Source organism: Neomonachus schauinslandi, chromosome 10, assembly GCF_002201575.2.
Source record: "Neomonachus schauinslandi chromosome 10, ASM220157v2, whole genome shotgun sequence".
Lineage (NCBI taxonomy): Eukaryota > Metazoa > Chordata > Mammalia > Carnivora > Phocidae > Neomonachus > Neomonachus schauinslandi.
In genome coordinates this window covers 9,591,964-9,609,810 of record NC_058412.1, presented here as the reverse complement: position 1 = coordinate 9,609,810, position 17,847 = coordinate 9,591,964, and positions in this window count along the sequence as shown.

The window sequence follows — 17,847 nt, the reverse complement described above, 5'->3', positions numbered from 1 at the left end:
AGGGAGGGAGGGAGGGAGGAAGGGGGGGAGGGAGGAAGGAAGGAAGGAAGGAAGGAAGGAAGTCAACAGGTAATGTTTTAATGCTGACTCATCCAAAATAGGGCACTTAGTTCCCCCAGTACAGAAGACAGGCTTTCAATGGAGTTATTAACACTGTCTCGAAGGGTGCGCTCTGAAATACATATATATACATGTAAGGTAGGGACTAGGCAAACACAGCAGCGTGTGACCCTAGGGCACTCTTAGAACTGCCTGTGCCTCTTCAGTAGCAAGTGTGTTCTAATGGGAAGGTCAAAAATCCGTGGAAAGGAAAGCGGTCTGATGCCCTGAAGGCTTGAGATCAAATCCCCGGTACTACTTCTCACTACCTGTGTGATCTTGAACATTCTACCCCACCTCTTTGCTTCTCAGCTTCTGCATCTGCAAAACCTGGATAATCTGTGACATGTAGTCTTTTTTTTTTTTTAAAGATTTTATTTATTTATTTGAGAGAGAGAGAATGAGAGAGAGCACATGAGAGGGGGGAGGGTCAGAGGGAGAAGCAGACTCCCTGCCGAGCAGGGAGCCCGATGCGGGACTGGATCCCGGGTCTCCAGGATCATGACCTAAGCGGAAGGCAGTCGCTCAACCAACTGAGCCACCCAGGCACCCTGTGACATGTAGTCTTGATGTAAGAATTAATGAGTTTCAAGTAATATGTCTGAAACACCTCAGACGGTAACAGGTACGCAAGCAGTGCTCAGAACTGTTGGATCTCCTCGTCCAGGGGTTTGAACGCCAGACTTCACTCACATCAACATACTGCCCCAAATACCTAAGCAACCGGAGACCGCCACATTTCTCTCCAACCCCGGGGTATCTAGGAAGCAGCCGAGAACGTTCAGGAACTCAGGGCTCTGCCCATCTCGCCATCCTAGTGAATGAAAGCCTGAGTGAGCCTAAGCCAGCAACTGGGCTTTTCTCATTAGTCTACCTTATTCCGAACTAGAGGCCAAAGCAACCACAGCATCCAGCTGGAATTTCTAAGGTTGGAAACATTTCCCACCGTGCTGCCTGGGTGGGTTCCCTGACCCAGCTGAAACAAGGACTTTTACAAGAGCCTCCTCCTCCGAGGTCTGAATGAAATGTTTTCCCTGGCTCTGCACCGGAGCCCTGTATGCACAGCAGAGACATTAGCAAAACACCGACCACAGTTTTTTTTCTTTTCTTTTCTGTGGAATGTGGCTTAGTCCTCAGGACTGATGGTGGGTTATTTCTCCCTATGTAACTATTTCTTCTCCGGAGTCTCCATTTAGATGTTGATAGGAAAGATGTAAGCTCTCCCTGGGGACCCACAGACTGGGCTGCCTCTGGGAGGAAGCCCCAACAGGAGTAAAGAACAGCTGGGGAGTCCTCACTCGGAGAAGGGTAGAAAGGTACATACGCTCAGTGACAAAGGGACAACGTGGCTTCTGACACTAAGCCCTCCTTCAGATACACACTCAGGCACACACGTTCACACACACATACACACACACACGTCTGCACAAAGAACAAGACAGACTGGAAAGAAGGTGGTAGCATCAGTGGCTTCTCCCGTCTTTATCTTATTTTGTGCTGATCTGACATGTTGGTTTCCATAGCAACCTGGATAACATGGGAAGTTAATTTCAGAGAGGTCTACAGAGCCAGGCAGCACATTTTTGATGAAAGCTCCTACTCGTCTCCCCGGAACTGAAACCGCTGGGCTCCGGGAAGTGCTAGCACGTGGAAACTTGGTCATAAAGGTACTCTGCAGCCTGGAAGAAGAAAATGTCCTGGTTCCTTTAGGTCTGAGACTCTGAAATTTGCAAGGGGGAGGGAAAGGCTGTACAAAATCCATGCGAACTCTGCTTAACTTGTAAGACAAAATTTCCCCCAAACAAAGGATCATTCTGTCCTTTAAAGCAGAGTTCAGATTGGTTTTAAGGGCCATGATCAAAACAGAAGGTATGAAATTAGAAGAGATGATACTGAAGAAAGGGGTAAGCAAAGATGATAAATTTTGGCAGGTGTGCTATAGAAACTTAAATAGCTTTAGAGTTTTTACAGAGAGAGAGAGTGAATTTATTTATTTATGTATTAGGTTTTGTCATGCTTAGAGTCTGTCAGGGGCTGTAAATTCATACATCCTTGAGATGTGACCTGAGCCTTCATGTAACTTATATGAATTAAAAACAAGCACCTACGTAGAAAATGATAATATTCTGTGGATAAGTAACAATAATAATGTGAGAGTATAAGAACCAGGGTGCCTGGGTGGCTCAGTTGGTTAAGCGACTGCCTTCGGCTCAGGTCATGATCCTGGAGTCCCGGGATCGAGTCCCGCATCGGGCTCCCTGCTCGGCAGGGAGTCTGCTTCTCCCTCTGACCCTCCTCCCTCTCATTCTCTCTCTCAAAATAGAAAAAAAAAAAAAGAACCACTAACCTGCTCCCCACGTGTTTGGGAAAATGAGAGGTGGGGTCTGAAGTAGAATCCGAGGGGAAGAAAGCTGGGAAATGTCACAAAATGCTTCTTGAAGGTGAAGCTGGGGCTCAGTCTTACAGGAGAGGCAGTTGTTAGCTCGTCAGCACAGGAAGCAGGAGCAATGCGGAAGGGCACAGCAGGTGAAAAAGACTGCGCCCAGAAAGAGGAAAAGAGGTGGAGGTGAGGAAAAGAGGTGGAGGTGAGGCTTACATGCCTGCCGTGGGGGCGGGGAGAGCAAGCAGAATACAGTGGCGAGACCACGTCCCAAGGGAGGTGCGGCTGGAAAGACAGATGAGGAGCAGAATATGAAGTCTTTAGACTAAAGAGCTCCTACCTGAAATCACAGGTGATGGGGGGCAGTTTAAGCTTTCCTACATGGCAGAGATATGACCAGATCAGCCACTGAGACAATGACTGTGGTGGAGAATGGGTTGGACAAGGCTGAAGACAAACTAAACTGGTCAGGAGGTCTCTCAACAGACTAGGCAGAGACCACAATCAGGACCAAGTCAGTAGGAGCCTGGGAGAAGAAAGTTGATGTATTTAAGAATGATGGGTGAAATCAGTATGGTATAAGTAATTGTTTGGAGGTAGAAGGTTAGGAAGTGAAAAAGAGAGAGGTATCAGCAGATACTCTCAGGGCATCTTTTTTTTTTTTTAACATTTTATTTATTTATCTGTCAGAGCGAGAAGGAGAGAGAGAGCACAAGCAGGGGGAGTGGAGGCAGAGTGAGAAGCAGGCTCCCCACTGAGCAGGGAGCTGTGTGCGAGACTCGATCCCAGACCCCAGGATCATGACCTGAGCCAAAGGCAGACACTTAACTGACTGAGCCACCCAGGCGTCCCTCTCAGGGCATCTTTAACTGGGGTGTGGATGTAGGCTGAGAGAAGAACACAGGGACATAGGAAGTTAATTCATTGTGTTTCTAAAGCCTTTTAGTTTAAAGAGGAGTAATGAAAGAAGGCTTAGCTTACTGAGCTCAAAATATCATAAAGCTCTAGCAATCGAGCCAGGGTGGGGGTCATCCAGGAGAGCCAGAGCAGCCAAACTATATGGAAAGTTCAGAAGAGAACAAAGAATTTGTATACATTATAGACATGTTGAAATGTTTGGTGTATTCATGGGACAATGGCAGAGCAACTGGTTACACTTTTGAAAAAATAACCTAAAATCCTTAATTTAGGGCCAAGCTAAAAATTTCCATAAGAAAAATAAATTCGGGGCACCTGGGTGGCTCAGTCGTTAAGCATCTGCCTTCGGCTCGGGTCGTGATCCCAGGATCCTGGGATCGAGCCCCGCATCAGGCTCCCTGCTCCATGGGGAGCCTGCTTCTCCCTCTCCCACTCCCCCTGCTTATGTTCCTGCTTTCACTGTGTCTCTCTCTGTCAAATAAATAAACAAAATCTTTAAAAAAAAAATAAAAAATAAAAGAAAAATAAATTCAAAGAAAATATACATGCATGCTTACATAAGGGGGTGAGAAAGGCTTTACCAACTATTATTCCAAAAGCACAGCCATAAAGGAAGACATGAATAAATTAGATTGAAAAAAATCCCTTCTATCAAAAGATGTCATAAATGAAGTGACAAGACAATGAGCTAAGATGAAATCTGCAGTGTGTAAGACAGTGAAGTTAATACATTAAATATTTAAATATCTAATAAAATGATAAAAAGGAAAAAAAAATCCTAGTGGAAAAATTCACAAAGGATTGAACAGGCACAACCTAAAAAGTTATAAATATGATACATATATGTATATAAGATAAAATGTTCAATCTCACTAGAAAGATTTACAAAGATGAAAAAAATTGACAGGAATGTTGGCTGATATGGGCTTTCCAAGAAACAATTTGATATTATGTATCAAAATCATACAGTTTACCCATAAATTCTATTTCCAGGCACCTATCTGATAGCAGTGCCAAAGAATTTCCATTGCAGTGTTGTTTATAAATGCAAACTGGAAAATAACCTAAATTGTCCAATATTGGAATTATTTACTTAAATTATGGTGTATTTATACAATGGGATTACACAGTCCCATCAATGACCAAAAAAAAAAGCGAAGTCATATCCCATGATATAGAAACTTTTTCTTTTTCCAGAACACTGGTGTGTTTCATGAGCCTTTATCTGATTTGTTCACTGTCGTAGCTCTGAAGCTTAGAATCTAGCATGTAGCAGACCCTCAATGAATGTGTGTAGAAAGAATGCTTGTTAAATGCGGTAGGCAGAATTCCAAGATGGCCCCGGGTGGCACTTCCATGATATATTCCATTTAATGGCCAAAGGAAGTTTGCCGTGTAATTAAAGTTACTAATCAGTCGATCTTAAACTAGGGGAGATCCTCCAAGTGGGGCTCACGTGATGAAAAGAGGCCTTTAAATATCAAGGGATTTCTCCAGATAGTAGCAGAAGAGGAAGTTAGGGAAATTCAAAGGCTTCGGAGACTCCCTGAGAAGGAGGTTCTCCATTGCTGAGATGGAGAACTCACTGACACAGCCCTGACAGCAGCCTCTAGGCAGGAAGAAGGGATCTCTGGCCAGCACCCAGCAGAACCACAAAGTCCTCAGTCCTATGATTACAAAGAACTAACTTCTGCCAGCTGAATGAGCTTGGAAGTGGATTCTGCCCTAGAGCCTCCAGGTGAGAGCCAAGACCCAAGATACCTTGACTGTGCCCTTGGGGTACCGTCTGCAGAGAACCCATTTGAGCCTGCCCAGACTTCTGACCTCTGGAACCCTGAGATAAATGAGTGTTGTTTTAAGCCGTTAAGTTTCTGGTAATTTGTTATACAACAGTAGAAATCTAATAAATTTGCTCAAATAAGCAGATTACCAAGCAGTACATACAGTATGATTCTTATGTTGCTGTTGTTTACATATTCATGTATTTATAAGTTTGCACAAGAAAACTAGCTGAAGCATATACACGATGATGTTAATAGCTGGGCTTTTTGTTATTTTGTTGTTGTTGTTGGAGAATTGAATTAAACCGAACAGACTTTAACCACTAGGCCTGTGGAGAGTCTGATAACCCATTATCTCCACGGCATAGAATCGCATAGAATAAGCTTGGCCATCCTTTAAGGCCTTCTCAAATGCCACCTCACCATTGGAATCACTCTCTCTCCCGGCTATTTGTTCACAGAATGGTGTAGCTCTGGCTTTGGGATACGGAAAATCAGAGTTTGAAAACTAACTTCACTACTTACAAGGCTTTTAAACTTGGATCATTTAAATGACTTCTCATGGATTCAGTTTCCTCAAATCTGAATTGGGAATGAGGATGCTCACCAGACAGGGTCCTCATGAAGATTAACTGGGATAATAAATGCAGAGTAGATAGTACAGTTATTACTGAGCGCCTGGTAACCTGCACGGCAGATGCTCACTGATTTCTAGATCTTATATTTATCAGGGGCGTGTTGCTGTAATACCTTCAGATACGGTCTCGGCCACCGTTCTTCTGTAAGTATGTCTGAATGTCCCCAAGTGCTTAGCACAGTGCCTGGCACCTGCTAGGTGCTTAGTAACTTCTGGTCCAATTACTGTATGGAAGAGGAAAAAAAATATTGGTAAAATTGAATGTTCGGCTCACGAGGGGCAACGCAGGCTGCAGTAATACATGACTGCCACAAGATGTCAGTATGAATAGGAAAGCTCTGCATTTCAGGAATATTCTGGATAATCTGCCCCTTCCCTCTTGTAAGACTCCAGGAAAACACACAATTGCAATACTGGAAAGGCAGAAAGCAAACTGCCGGGAATTTACACACCTCCCTCCTATTTCATTGTGTGGATCAATATCTTAAAGGCTGATTTACAGAGAAAAATACCTCTGCTAAGCTACTCGACCTAAAGACTTGGGGTGGTGGTGGTGGTGGGGACTTCACTGGGGACAATTTTACAGGCACAGCCTCTTTCCTGGCCCTGCCTTAAATCTGCACCTCTGGGCCTGGGTGAAGAGGCAACATGGTAATGGAAAAAATGCACCGTCAAGTTCTGTTTCCACTGCTGACCATTTCTGTGTTTGTCTAAGTTCCTCAACCTTTCTGAGCCTCACTGTGTCATGTGAAAAAAGAAGAAAGTGAATATATAGAAATGACAGGTAGACTGTTGCAACCATAGATACTTATGCAGAACAGCATTCCAGAGTATCCTGGAATCAAAAGGAAGGGTATTCTTTGTAATTCTGGAAGGATTTGGGCATTGAGCCCATAGCTACTTGGCCTGGAGCGTTCTATCGCTAACAGATCCACAAGTTCTCTGATTAAGGCTTGCTTTGACATGGCCTCCAACAGTAGCTTTCCCTTTCAAAAACACACCCTGTTGAGCACACACACACAAAAATTGCTCCTTACCAGACTCTAAAAAAGGGTATGAATGTCATTGTCTCTCTGGTTTCCTGTGGTCTCCATAAAATCTCCAACCAGAGTATTCTGGGCTCATAAAAATGTCCACAGCCCGTTTCTCATCTGCTTTAATGACGTTTCCTAATGGCTGACATTGACATTGGCATCTTTTCTCTGGGGAAAGTGTTGTGAGACTGGCTTCCCCCTTCCCCAAAATAGCTGGTGTGAACAGCCCAGGAGCTGGAATGCAGAACTACAATTTTTCTCTTCCCATGAAGAGATGTATCCTCCACGATGTGGGAACTCTGCCCCATTTCCTGTGGTAGCAGGCAGAGAGGCCCCATCACCATCAAGAAACCATTCACAGCCCGGACCGAGGAGCCCAGCACCGTGCTGCTCCCGTAGTTTCGGGGAGGGGATAAAGAAATTGACAGGGAAGACAAGACGTCACTGAGCATTGATTACATGTAAAAGATGTATAAGCCATGACATAAGGAAATCTTCTTTAGAAAAGAATCACATTATTTTGTTCAAAATATGTACCCGCATCACTTGACCAGGCCACTACAAGGAACCTTAAGGGAAAGTCAGCATCAGCTCTAGGGATGAGTATCAGCTGGTCCTTGGGACTGTGAAGAGAGTGTGGTGAGGAGCAGGGATGAGGAAAGGGACGCATCAAATAGAGCACCCTGAGAACCCAGAGGAGGGAGATGTCAGTTGTGACAGAGAACTTCTGCGAAGCTGGCTGGCTGGAGAGGACCAACCATGCCTTTGTCACCCCTCGCTGATCACCTGCTTGGTGGGGAACCCCTGTCCTGCACACTGACACCCATGGCCGTGGGACCCCTGGAGCTGGGCCATGTAGCAGCCTTAAGGAGGAGCAGGCTTTTTTCTGGTTCTGGGGATATAAGGATGAATGATGCCCAAGTTTTGTTCTCCAGGGGCTCACAGTGCAGTGGGAGTAAAAAGCATAAACAGCCAACTGTACAAAAAAGAAAAAAGAAGGAAAATGATGAGCATTTGGAGAGAAATGAAATCACAGGGCTCAGACTGCACAGCAGAGCGAAGCACGCATTGGCCATGTCTCTTCTGGGCAATGGAATCTTCTCTGCTGAGGCACCATCGTCACTCCCTTTGGGTGTCCCATTTGGTTTGACATAACAGAAGCGCTTCTTCTGATGACTTTGGTTTGTGTTTGCCCGTTAAGTGGTTGGAGAAGACACTCTAGATTATCATAAAGTTCTAGGTTTAAATCTTGCCTCCTACCCATTGACCTTCAGTCTCCCAAGCCCTAAAAATAGAGAAGACAATACATCACTGAGTTACTTGGCTGGTGTTGTTGGGGGAGGGGGATTAACCACGATGATGTTTGCAGTTTCCATGACAGTGGTTAACGCATCTGTCGAAACTCCAAGCACAGTGGTTCTCCCTTTCTTGCCCCTCCCCGTGCCATGACTCTGTCGAGAAAGGGAGCCCTGCACATGTGTTGTTATCTAAATAATGCTGCTAATAATAAAACCAAACACTACTCTTCACCCTCTTCTGGGTAATGGCTATGTCTTTCTTCTTCCACTGCAATCATAGCTGTTGATTTTCCTGCCAGTGCCTTCTGTGTGTTAGGAAGGACGCCTGTTTATCTTTTCTGTCCTTGGGTCCCCTCCTCGCGCCCCCCAGGAAATGACTTTCAGCAACCAGGGTACGAGGAGGGGGATGTGAAAAAGTTTAAGCTGCAGGTGGAGAGATGAGAAACTCATTATTCTCCAGTATCTTTTTTGTATCTTGGTTTGTTGGGTTTTTTTTAATTTTTTTTCTCAGATTCTCTTCCTCTCCCACCCATCCCCCCAAATTATGTTGCATCTGGGTGTCTAAATCCCACTCACAGCTGTGCCAGTGCCTTCCCCACTCTTTCCATCTGCCTGTTTGTTTTTCTTGGTTTTAGTTTGCAGTCTGCTATTTTGTATAAGCAAAATTATCCTTTCATGTCTTACCCGTTTCGGTGGTTTCTTCTGGTTATTGTAAACTGCAGCATCTGTGGTACTTGTCTCCTAATTATATCTCCAGCCTTCTAATAGGAAGGGCAAACAGGCATATGGAACAGCAATACGGAGCCTTCTGCATCCCTGACCTCCATGTAGGAGTCCTCACAGAATCCTCAGAGCTTTCCAGGCTATTTCGTCGAGCTCAGCTTGCTAAGATAATACACAAACCTCTGCTCTATAGAAATGAAGATAACACAGATTTAAACAAAGCTCCTGGGCACGTTTTCCTCATAAATGAGTCATCGTAGCTCTCAGAGTATGACTCTATAAGTAGACACATATTCCCAGTTTCCTGGTTCTAGTGATACTCAAATTATTTGGGCAGCTGAATCAAAGTAAGAACAGAGATGGCAAGAATGATAGTCAAGAGATCAGGATTTGATACCCAATATGGATAATAAGTTGTTGAGTGTTTGGGGGAAGATCCCACAAACTCCCTTGACCTTAGTTTTCAAATCAGTTAAATTAGCAGCTGGTCTAGATGATCTATGAGGTAAATGAGTAGAACTGATTCAACCAATGAATTGTTCATTGTACCGAAAATGTGTTAGACGTTAGGGAAACTAAGATGAATTGAATATGGTCCCTGTTCCAGAATGAGCTCACAGTATAATAATGGGGAAATCCAATAGGTATACAGATGATCTTAGTACAGTAGGTGCTTGCATAAAAGCATGAACAGTTCTCTGCATTGTTCATAGGATGATGTATCTCAAGGATCATTTTCTATAAAGAAAACATATTTCAGGCTTTGCATCCCATGCAATGTCTGTTGCAACTACCCCATTCTGGCATTACAATGTGAAAGCAGCCATAGATAGTAGGCAAACAAAGAGCATGGCTATGTTCCAATAAAACTTTATTTATAAAAACAGGTGGTGGGCTGGATTTGATCCACAGGCTGCAACTCACTCACTAACAAAATTCACTGAGGTTAATCTTCACTGGATTCCTCATTCTCTGAAAAGGACAAAACCCATAACATGGTCTCAAGGCCTTATAAGATGTAATCCCTGCTTCCCTCACCAATATTTTCTTTTTTTTAAGATTTTTATTTATATATTTGTCAGAGAGAGAGAGAGAGCACAAGCAGGGGGAGCATCAGGCAGAGTGGGCAGCAGGCAGAGGGAGAAGAGGCTCCCTGCTAAGCAAGGAGCCCGATGTGGGACTCAAACCCAGGACCCTGGGATCATGACCTGAGCCGAAGGCAGACTCATCCAACTGAGCCACCCAGGCGCCCCACCAGTGCTGTCTTGAGCTTCTCTCCTGGACTCCCCACATTCCAACAGCATGGGGCCTTTACAGAGTTTCTCCTCTTGATGGTATGCTCCTTCCTGCCTTGTACCATGACCCTCATACCTTGTTCTTTTCTTCACACCTTCACCCTTTCATCTACTTAATGTCTATCATCCTTCAGAGAGCAGATCAGACATCTCCTCGTGGGAGCCTCCCTGGATTCCCCAAACAGGTCCATGCCTGTGTGTCTGTACTCTCCCTGCTCCCTACATGTCTCTTTGATAGCCCCTATCACAATTGTAATTCCTTATTTAGTTTTATAATCAGATCTTTAATTCTTTTCTTCCCTTGTAAAGTGTCAGTTCCATGAGAAGAGTGCCCATATGTGTCATGCCATTCATGCAGTTGTATCTTTAGCATCTACATCACAGCATGGGACAGACTAACAGCTCCAGAGTATTGTTGAATGGATGGAGAAATAAAATAATGCTACCGAGGGGCACACAGTTATTAACATTGGGCCTGGGAGCAAGGGTAACAAGTGACTGTTTCACAGAGTAGGTGACAGTCTGAGATGGGGTTCCAAGACAAATAGGGGGCAAGAGGATTGTGTGAGATATTCCAATATAAAAGGTAAAGATTTTGCTCATTGACACTACTATTCTCCTTCACCCAATCTCCAAATGTTATTCTTCTTAGTTATTCTGTTGGTTGCTTTTAACATTAAATAGCATATTTAAACATCTCTTTTTTATTCCACCAGTGCAGGTCAATATCTAATAGCTGTTACCAGATTGTAAATTCAGGACACTAATGCCTTTATGCTTTGTATCAGTTTCTACCGTGAATTCCGGCTTAATGTCCACTATACTTTAACCTTATCAATAACATCATCAATAACATCGTTTTTTCTGTATTGCCAGGCAACCACGACCAAAACTTCTATTCCTTATCTAAAGGTTAATTCTGTCCATTTGCATTTATGTGATTATATTACATTTATTTATATTTAATTTTGAGAACTAGAGGATCATTCTTCACTGCTAAGCCTATATGGATCAGATGCTAAGATTTATGGAATTCCCAAAGGTGAATATTCCTACTTACTCAGATTACATGGCTTCTCTCCTTAATTTACCTCACTTAATCAGCATGCGGCAATGTGGTTCTTTCCATATTGGTACCAGGTCTTATTTACTCTCTAGCTTCCTTCTCCAAGATGCACATACCAGGGCTCCTAGTTACCTTCTTTCTTTCTGTATTTATTTCCCCTTGTTATATGATCATATGGTTATTGTAGCCCAAACTCTCAATCATAATTTCTATCCATTGAGTACACTTTTTTTTTTTTCTTTTCTGGAGATTTCCCACTCTCCCTCCCTGATGCATACTTCCAAATCTTTCTCCTTTTTTTTGCAATCTGGTTCCTTGCCTCCACGATTTATGCTCTCACCCCAGCACTTCCCTTAATGCTCCTTTGGGGTGGATTCTGTTTCCTTTCCTGATTGCCTTCCTCAATTTACTGGAATAAATCCTCAGGTAAATCACTAAAAAGGAATGCATGACATATAAATGTTTGGCCATTCCCAAGTCTGAAAATAAAATATCTTTACATCTTATGCCTAAAAGGTAATTTGGCCCAGGTAGTATTCATGATACATTCTGCTGCAAGTGACAAACCATCCCCACAATAGCTCAAGGGAAAAAGATCCTTGATTATCTGAAATAACAGGAAATATGGAGGTAGGTGGTACCAGGCTTGGTGCAGTGACTAAACAATGTTATCAATGACCTAGGCTCTTTCCATTATTCTCTTTGGCCACCAGCAGTGTGTTGGCTTATCACCTTGTAGTCACAAGATGGATGACACAGATCCAAGCATAATATCCTCAAATAACTGAGTTTGAGGCAGGAAGATGGACTGCTGGGGAAAAGAGACCTTCTTGAATAGCTCTCTTTCTATCCGGAAAACAGTTGTTTTCAAAGGCCCAGAAGACTTCTTAGTTAGAACTGCATGACAGTCCCACACTTTGAATAATTAATAGCAAAGAGGAATGCTTTTGTCATAAATGATTTAGACCAATAATTCGTTTTCCATGGCTGTGGAAGGGGCCTTCCCTCCTTAGCATATTCCCGCTCAGCAGATACACAACAGAACTGGAGATGTACCTACAAACAGGAAGAGAAAAAATGGTTGCTGAGTAGGAAACCACAAGTTTCCACCAAAGCTAACTATAGTATTCTATGTTGAAAATATTTTCCCTTGGAACTATGAAAGAATTACACCATTGTATTCTAGTGTCTTATGTTACTAATGAGAAATCCGATGCCTGTTAATTTTCATTCCTATGATGTTTTCAGGATCTCTTTATTCTAGTGTTTGAAATTTCATAAGGGTGTGTCTCATCGTGACTTTTTGTTTTTTCTTTTTTTTTTTTAATTGTTCCCTTCATCTTTGACAAATATTTTAACAATGTGATTTATTCGAGGCTAGTTGCCAAGACGCAAATCTATTTCCAGTTAGCGTTGAAACCCTCACCTGTTTTACTTCCTGGTTCCGCTCTCCGTAATCACTATAAATGCTATTACAAAAGGACCCTGCCACTCCCCCTCCAAAATCCTCTCCAAAATTTGAATTCAATATATGTGAAGTTGTTGATTAACTTATGTCAATGAGGCCAAGACCAGCACCTTGTTCTTCACCTTAAGCTCTGTTTTGACTAGACCCTACCTTTTTCTCCAGCTTCCCTCTCTGTGCCTGCCAGGGGGCCCACTGATCAGCAGAGAATCAGGAGAGTAGAACAGGGATAACCATACTGTCATTAAGCACAAGCACATTTCAGTGATAGATGTATATCATGTCTTAGTTCCTACTTTATTAGTATTTCCAACCTTATTTTTGTCTGTATAATAGTCATCTGTTTTTACTTTTAAATAAATCACCAGAAGTCATCTGTACGAGACAAGATCATCTCTAGAACCTACTATTGCTCCTATTTCAGAGAAGTTTTGGGGTCATTTGTTACACAGCAATAGAAACTGAAACATTAACTAAACATCTGAATAAAATATCTTGGAAGAATATAGATACGGATTGTATAGATGCAGATACAGATAGAGATATATAGGTATGGATACTGTAGGATGCCAAATACAGTGGGAGAGCTAACAAAACGTTGGAAAGAGCCTGTCCTGGCATATCTGTTAATACCTTATGAATAGTGCTTAAGCCAATTGGACCCACATATGTAGCCAAGACTCAAAAAGAGTAAGGTGCTCAGGGAATGGGTAATATTGAAACAAACAAACAAACAAAAACTCTAAGGGAACATAAGGACACTAAAATGGATCAAACTTGACTCTAGGTTGAGGCAGGGGAATACGTTTCCTTAAAATTCAAAAGTACACATTCACATTGCCTGTCTGGCCCACAAGAACCTGGCTGAGAATTTGCTTAATGTAATCCTTAATTGGTAATACTCCCAGGAAAGGTCAATTCTGTGTAGTGGAACAGACCTCATGCTCAGCCTCAAATAATTCACAAAATAATGTCCAAATGTCTTAGAGATGCTGCCTCAATTTTGCCATATTTAATTCAAGTTGAGCTAAAGTTCATTTCATCATCATATTTTAGGTATTAATTTCACTTTTTCCTCTAATATTTTCTTGGACTTTCTGGTATACTGTGATATTATTCAGATTATCAGTGAATAATGATTGGATAATACTCTGAAATATTTTTAAAAATTTATATGAGTGAGAAAAACATTTATATTTAAGATTGTGCATTATTAAATTTAATTCTAGTGCTATAATATAGCCTAAAATGGTATTTTGTCTTCTTGACTTGACTCGGCTAGTCCCCTACTTAGAAAGCTCTTTCTCCTCCTTCTATTTTGAGTAATTCTTTCATTTTCTTAGTTTCCCTTGACATACTAGCCCCTGCTATCTCTTTTACAACATAAGCAATAGAATTAATTGTCTTTTGGTCTATGTTCTTGTGGCACCTTATTCTCTAGGATAACACTTAGCTGCATGGTCCTCCTTATCTGTAATAGGGAGCTCCTGTGAAGTAAAAATCTATGACTCATCGAAGTCAGTATCCCCAATGTCTAACAGAGTCTGACACACAGGTGACACCTCATAGATATTCATTGAATTTAATACATATACATAATTTGAATGCAAAACTAAGCTGAGAGAAAATGCAGCCTTGATGTCTCTTGTTGTTTCACAGTACACTTCCAGTGTGGGCCACAGGGAGAAAATCACAGTAAGTGGCCCTCCCACATTTCCCATATCCTTCAGGTCACACTACACTGAGTAAAGGTCTTGGGGCTCTTTGGCAATACCCATGTGTCTTTAACAACCAAAAATTATGGGTCCTGGACAGGATGCAAATTATTCTCAGTCAGCCTGGGAAACAACCAAGAGAACACCAGGAGAATGAAAATGATCTGTTCCATTTTCCTCCCTTGGCCTTTGGGAAGCAACGTCAGCTTTGATAAATGTCAAAAATATAAGAAGCACAGAAATCAAGTGAGTAAATGCCCTTCTCACTCATCTGTTACCATTACTGAAGATAGCCCACCAAAGCTGCTTTTTTCTGGGGGTCTTGAGCTTTCAAGAGCTCACATGTTCCAATATCTCCTTAGGACACAACAGATTTAGCGTGTGGTAGGAAATCCATCTTGAATTACTACAGCCACACGATCCTGTTACTAACACTCAGGGCAGAAAGAACAGATTGATATGAAGGACCTACTGAGATCTCCATCCTAATTAGAATTTATATTAAGAAGTAGAAGTGGGGGTGCCTGAGTGCCTCAATCAGTTAAGTGTCTGAGTCAGTTTCGGCTCAGGTCATGATCTTAGGGTTGTGAGATTGCGCCCCATGTCAGGCTCCACACTCAGCATGGAGTCTGCTTGAGAGATTCTCTCCCTCCCCCTCTCTCTCTGCCCCTCTCTCCCTAAAATAAATAAATAAAATCTTAAAAAAAAAAAAAAGAAGAAGTAGGAATGTATACTGTATACCAGGAAACTTGATAGATAGAAAAAAACTCAATAAAATGTATTTTTGTCACTCCAGAATTTTACGTTCTAGATGGGTAGTAAAGCACGTAAGTGGGTAATACCAGTTCAATATGAGGAAGTACGGCGCAGTTAGCACCTAACCTAGGGCTGCGTGGTTGTTAGAAATATTAAATCTAGTTTCCTCGGACGACTTGATACTTAAATCTTGAAGGAAGAATAGAAAATCAGCAGGTAAAATGGAAGCCTTTTTTTACTGTAATGGGAATGACACACCCGTAATGCAAAGGCACGAAGTCAGGCAAAGCAACACACATTTGGACATTTACAAGGAGCGTGGTGAGCACAGGGAGAGGGGAGGGAGATGAGATGGAAGTGGGCAGAGGCCATACCCTGAAGGGCTTGTGTTTTCGAGCCAGAGGGGTTATTATGGATTATCGACACCAGTAATTTTCAAACTTTGATGTGTTAGAAATCACCTAGCACTCTTTGAAATACAGCATCCAACTCGGTGGGCCTGTGGTGGGGCCTTTCACATGTTTTACAAGCTCCCAGGTTCTAGATTTTCCTAAGTGCAGCAAAGCCAGCCAGCATCACCTGGGTACTTGCTTCAGACACAGGATTCCCAGACCTGATGATCAGCCTCTGCATTTTTACAAGATCCCAGGTCATTCCCATCACATTAAAGTTTGAGAGGTGCTGACCTAGAGCCATGGTTTAAACCCAGCTTCACTTTGGAATCACCTGGAGAATCATTTAAAAATACACAGCTGGGCCACGCCCATTAGATGTTCTGAAGTATTTGGTCTGAGGTGGGACCCAGGCATGGGTGTTTAAAAAATCTCCAGTGGGGAGTCTATGTACAGTGGGCATGGAGAACTGCTGAGCTCAGTAGAGAATCGAGAGCCCAGAGAGTGGAGACAATTGCTCCAAGTCACACAGCACTGGGCCTAGAGAGAAAGCTGCAGATCGCTAGTAAGGGCATCTTTAACAATATCACTCTGTCTTCCCAAATCTGAACTTCATCCCCAGATGGTGGATCAGACTCCAAAGACCCAAGTTGTCTTTCTTCAATGGTAGAAATTGAGTTTTATTTTCTATGAGTTCATATCAACCAAAAGTTTGTCTAACCCATAGAGCATTTAAGGCTTCATTCATTAAATAAAATGGACTTTTTGCCACATGTGAGGTACTATGCTAAGAGTCTGGAGCATAGAAACGGTCTGCAAAGAAGAATCTGAAATAATATTGCTGTTTCGTGAGCTGTGGACTGCACACACCACTATAACGCATATTTGAGGGAAGCTAATGGACCGGAAATGGTCAGATGAGCAGGTGGAGCAATCCATTCTCCAATTTCCCTGCAAGACATCATGCACATGCATTTCCTCCGTGAAAGGGTCTCACCTAACCCCTGAAAATTAAAAAAAAAAAAAAAAAAGTATTGCAGTAGTCTTAGAAAAGAGATCAATATTTATTTTTAAACCTGACAGTTTAAAAAAGTATTTTTAAGCGTTCATAAGTTGTTAGGGAAAAACCTTTGTTATTATTTTTTTTCAAATAGAAATCAGAGCAGCCTTCTAAGTTTTATGAAGACTGCTTTTTATGATTTCTTTTATTAATAAGGAGTTAATCCTGTAATTGTTTCTTTGCATAACAGAACTATTACATAAAATGAATATATTTAAGATAACTACATACTCATTTCTTTCCTTTCTTCTATGAAGTACGTTTTCTTTAGAAGCCAAATTTATGCTTTGGAAGAGGCAGCCAAATAGCCAAAGTTGTAATTTTATGAAACCACAAAAGGCTCCTCTAAAGGGATCTGACTTGAATACACACTGCAAGGAAATTAATGGTCTCAGTTCAAACATCCTCTTTAATCCATCTCATTTTGCCTCTTATAAGGAAGAGAAGAATGCAGTTGTCAGGCTGACTCAGGAGAAGGACAAGTGTTGAGCAACATGCTGTTGGCAGGAGACCACGCAAGTTCTTTCTGGGGTATCTCAGCGGCCTTCAGCAGGAGGGGATGTGTTGTGTGTCATTATCAATTTGCACTCTGATTTCCTAACAGTTCAAGAGGCCCTTTGACAAAAGCCTCCATTTAGATCTAATAATAACTCTGAATTTTTGCTCAACGTCTCACAACCTGGGAAGAGGCCCAATGGCTAAACATACTTGCACGGCCTGAGTTTCTTTTCCTGAGCCCAGAGGGGACAGCCAAGCAGACTAGAAACTGTGTATTGGGGAAATGTTTTCACTTTTAAAAGCTCTTTTCAAAAGAACCATCTTGGTTGGTTTATGAAGTCCATCTGAACAATTATCGTAATTACAGGTCACATTGTTGCTGTCCAGTCTAGGCTGGGATAATAGCAGCTAAAATTCAATAGCTCCCTCTTTCCTTCTACATCCTACAATTATAAAAATCTAATGAACTGAACTGACCTACTTCCCTCTACTTAGTAACACAACATCTAGTCCATTTCTAATAAGTTACAATATCCGATTACACCTCACTATAGCTAGCCCTTCCTGTTAGAATGCCCTTCGGTCATTTCTATGCCTATTTCTCCATGTGAAGCCAGACAAATAGCTCAGCTCCCTCTCCCTCTCAAAAAATTCTTGAGTTTGCACAAAGAGAACCGTACTTCCAACTGTCCCTCTCTTCCAACAAAGTTTTCTTTTCTTCAAGGCAGCT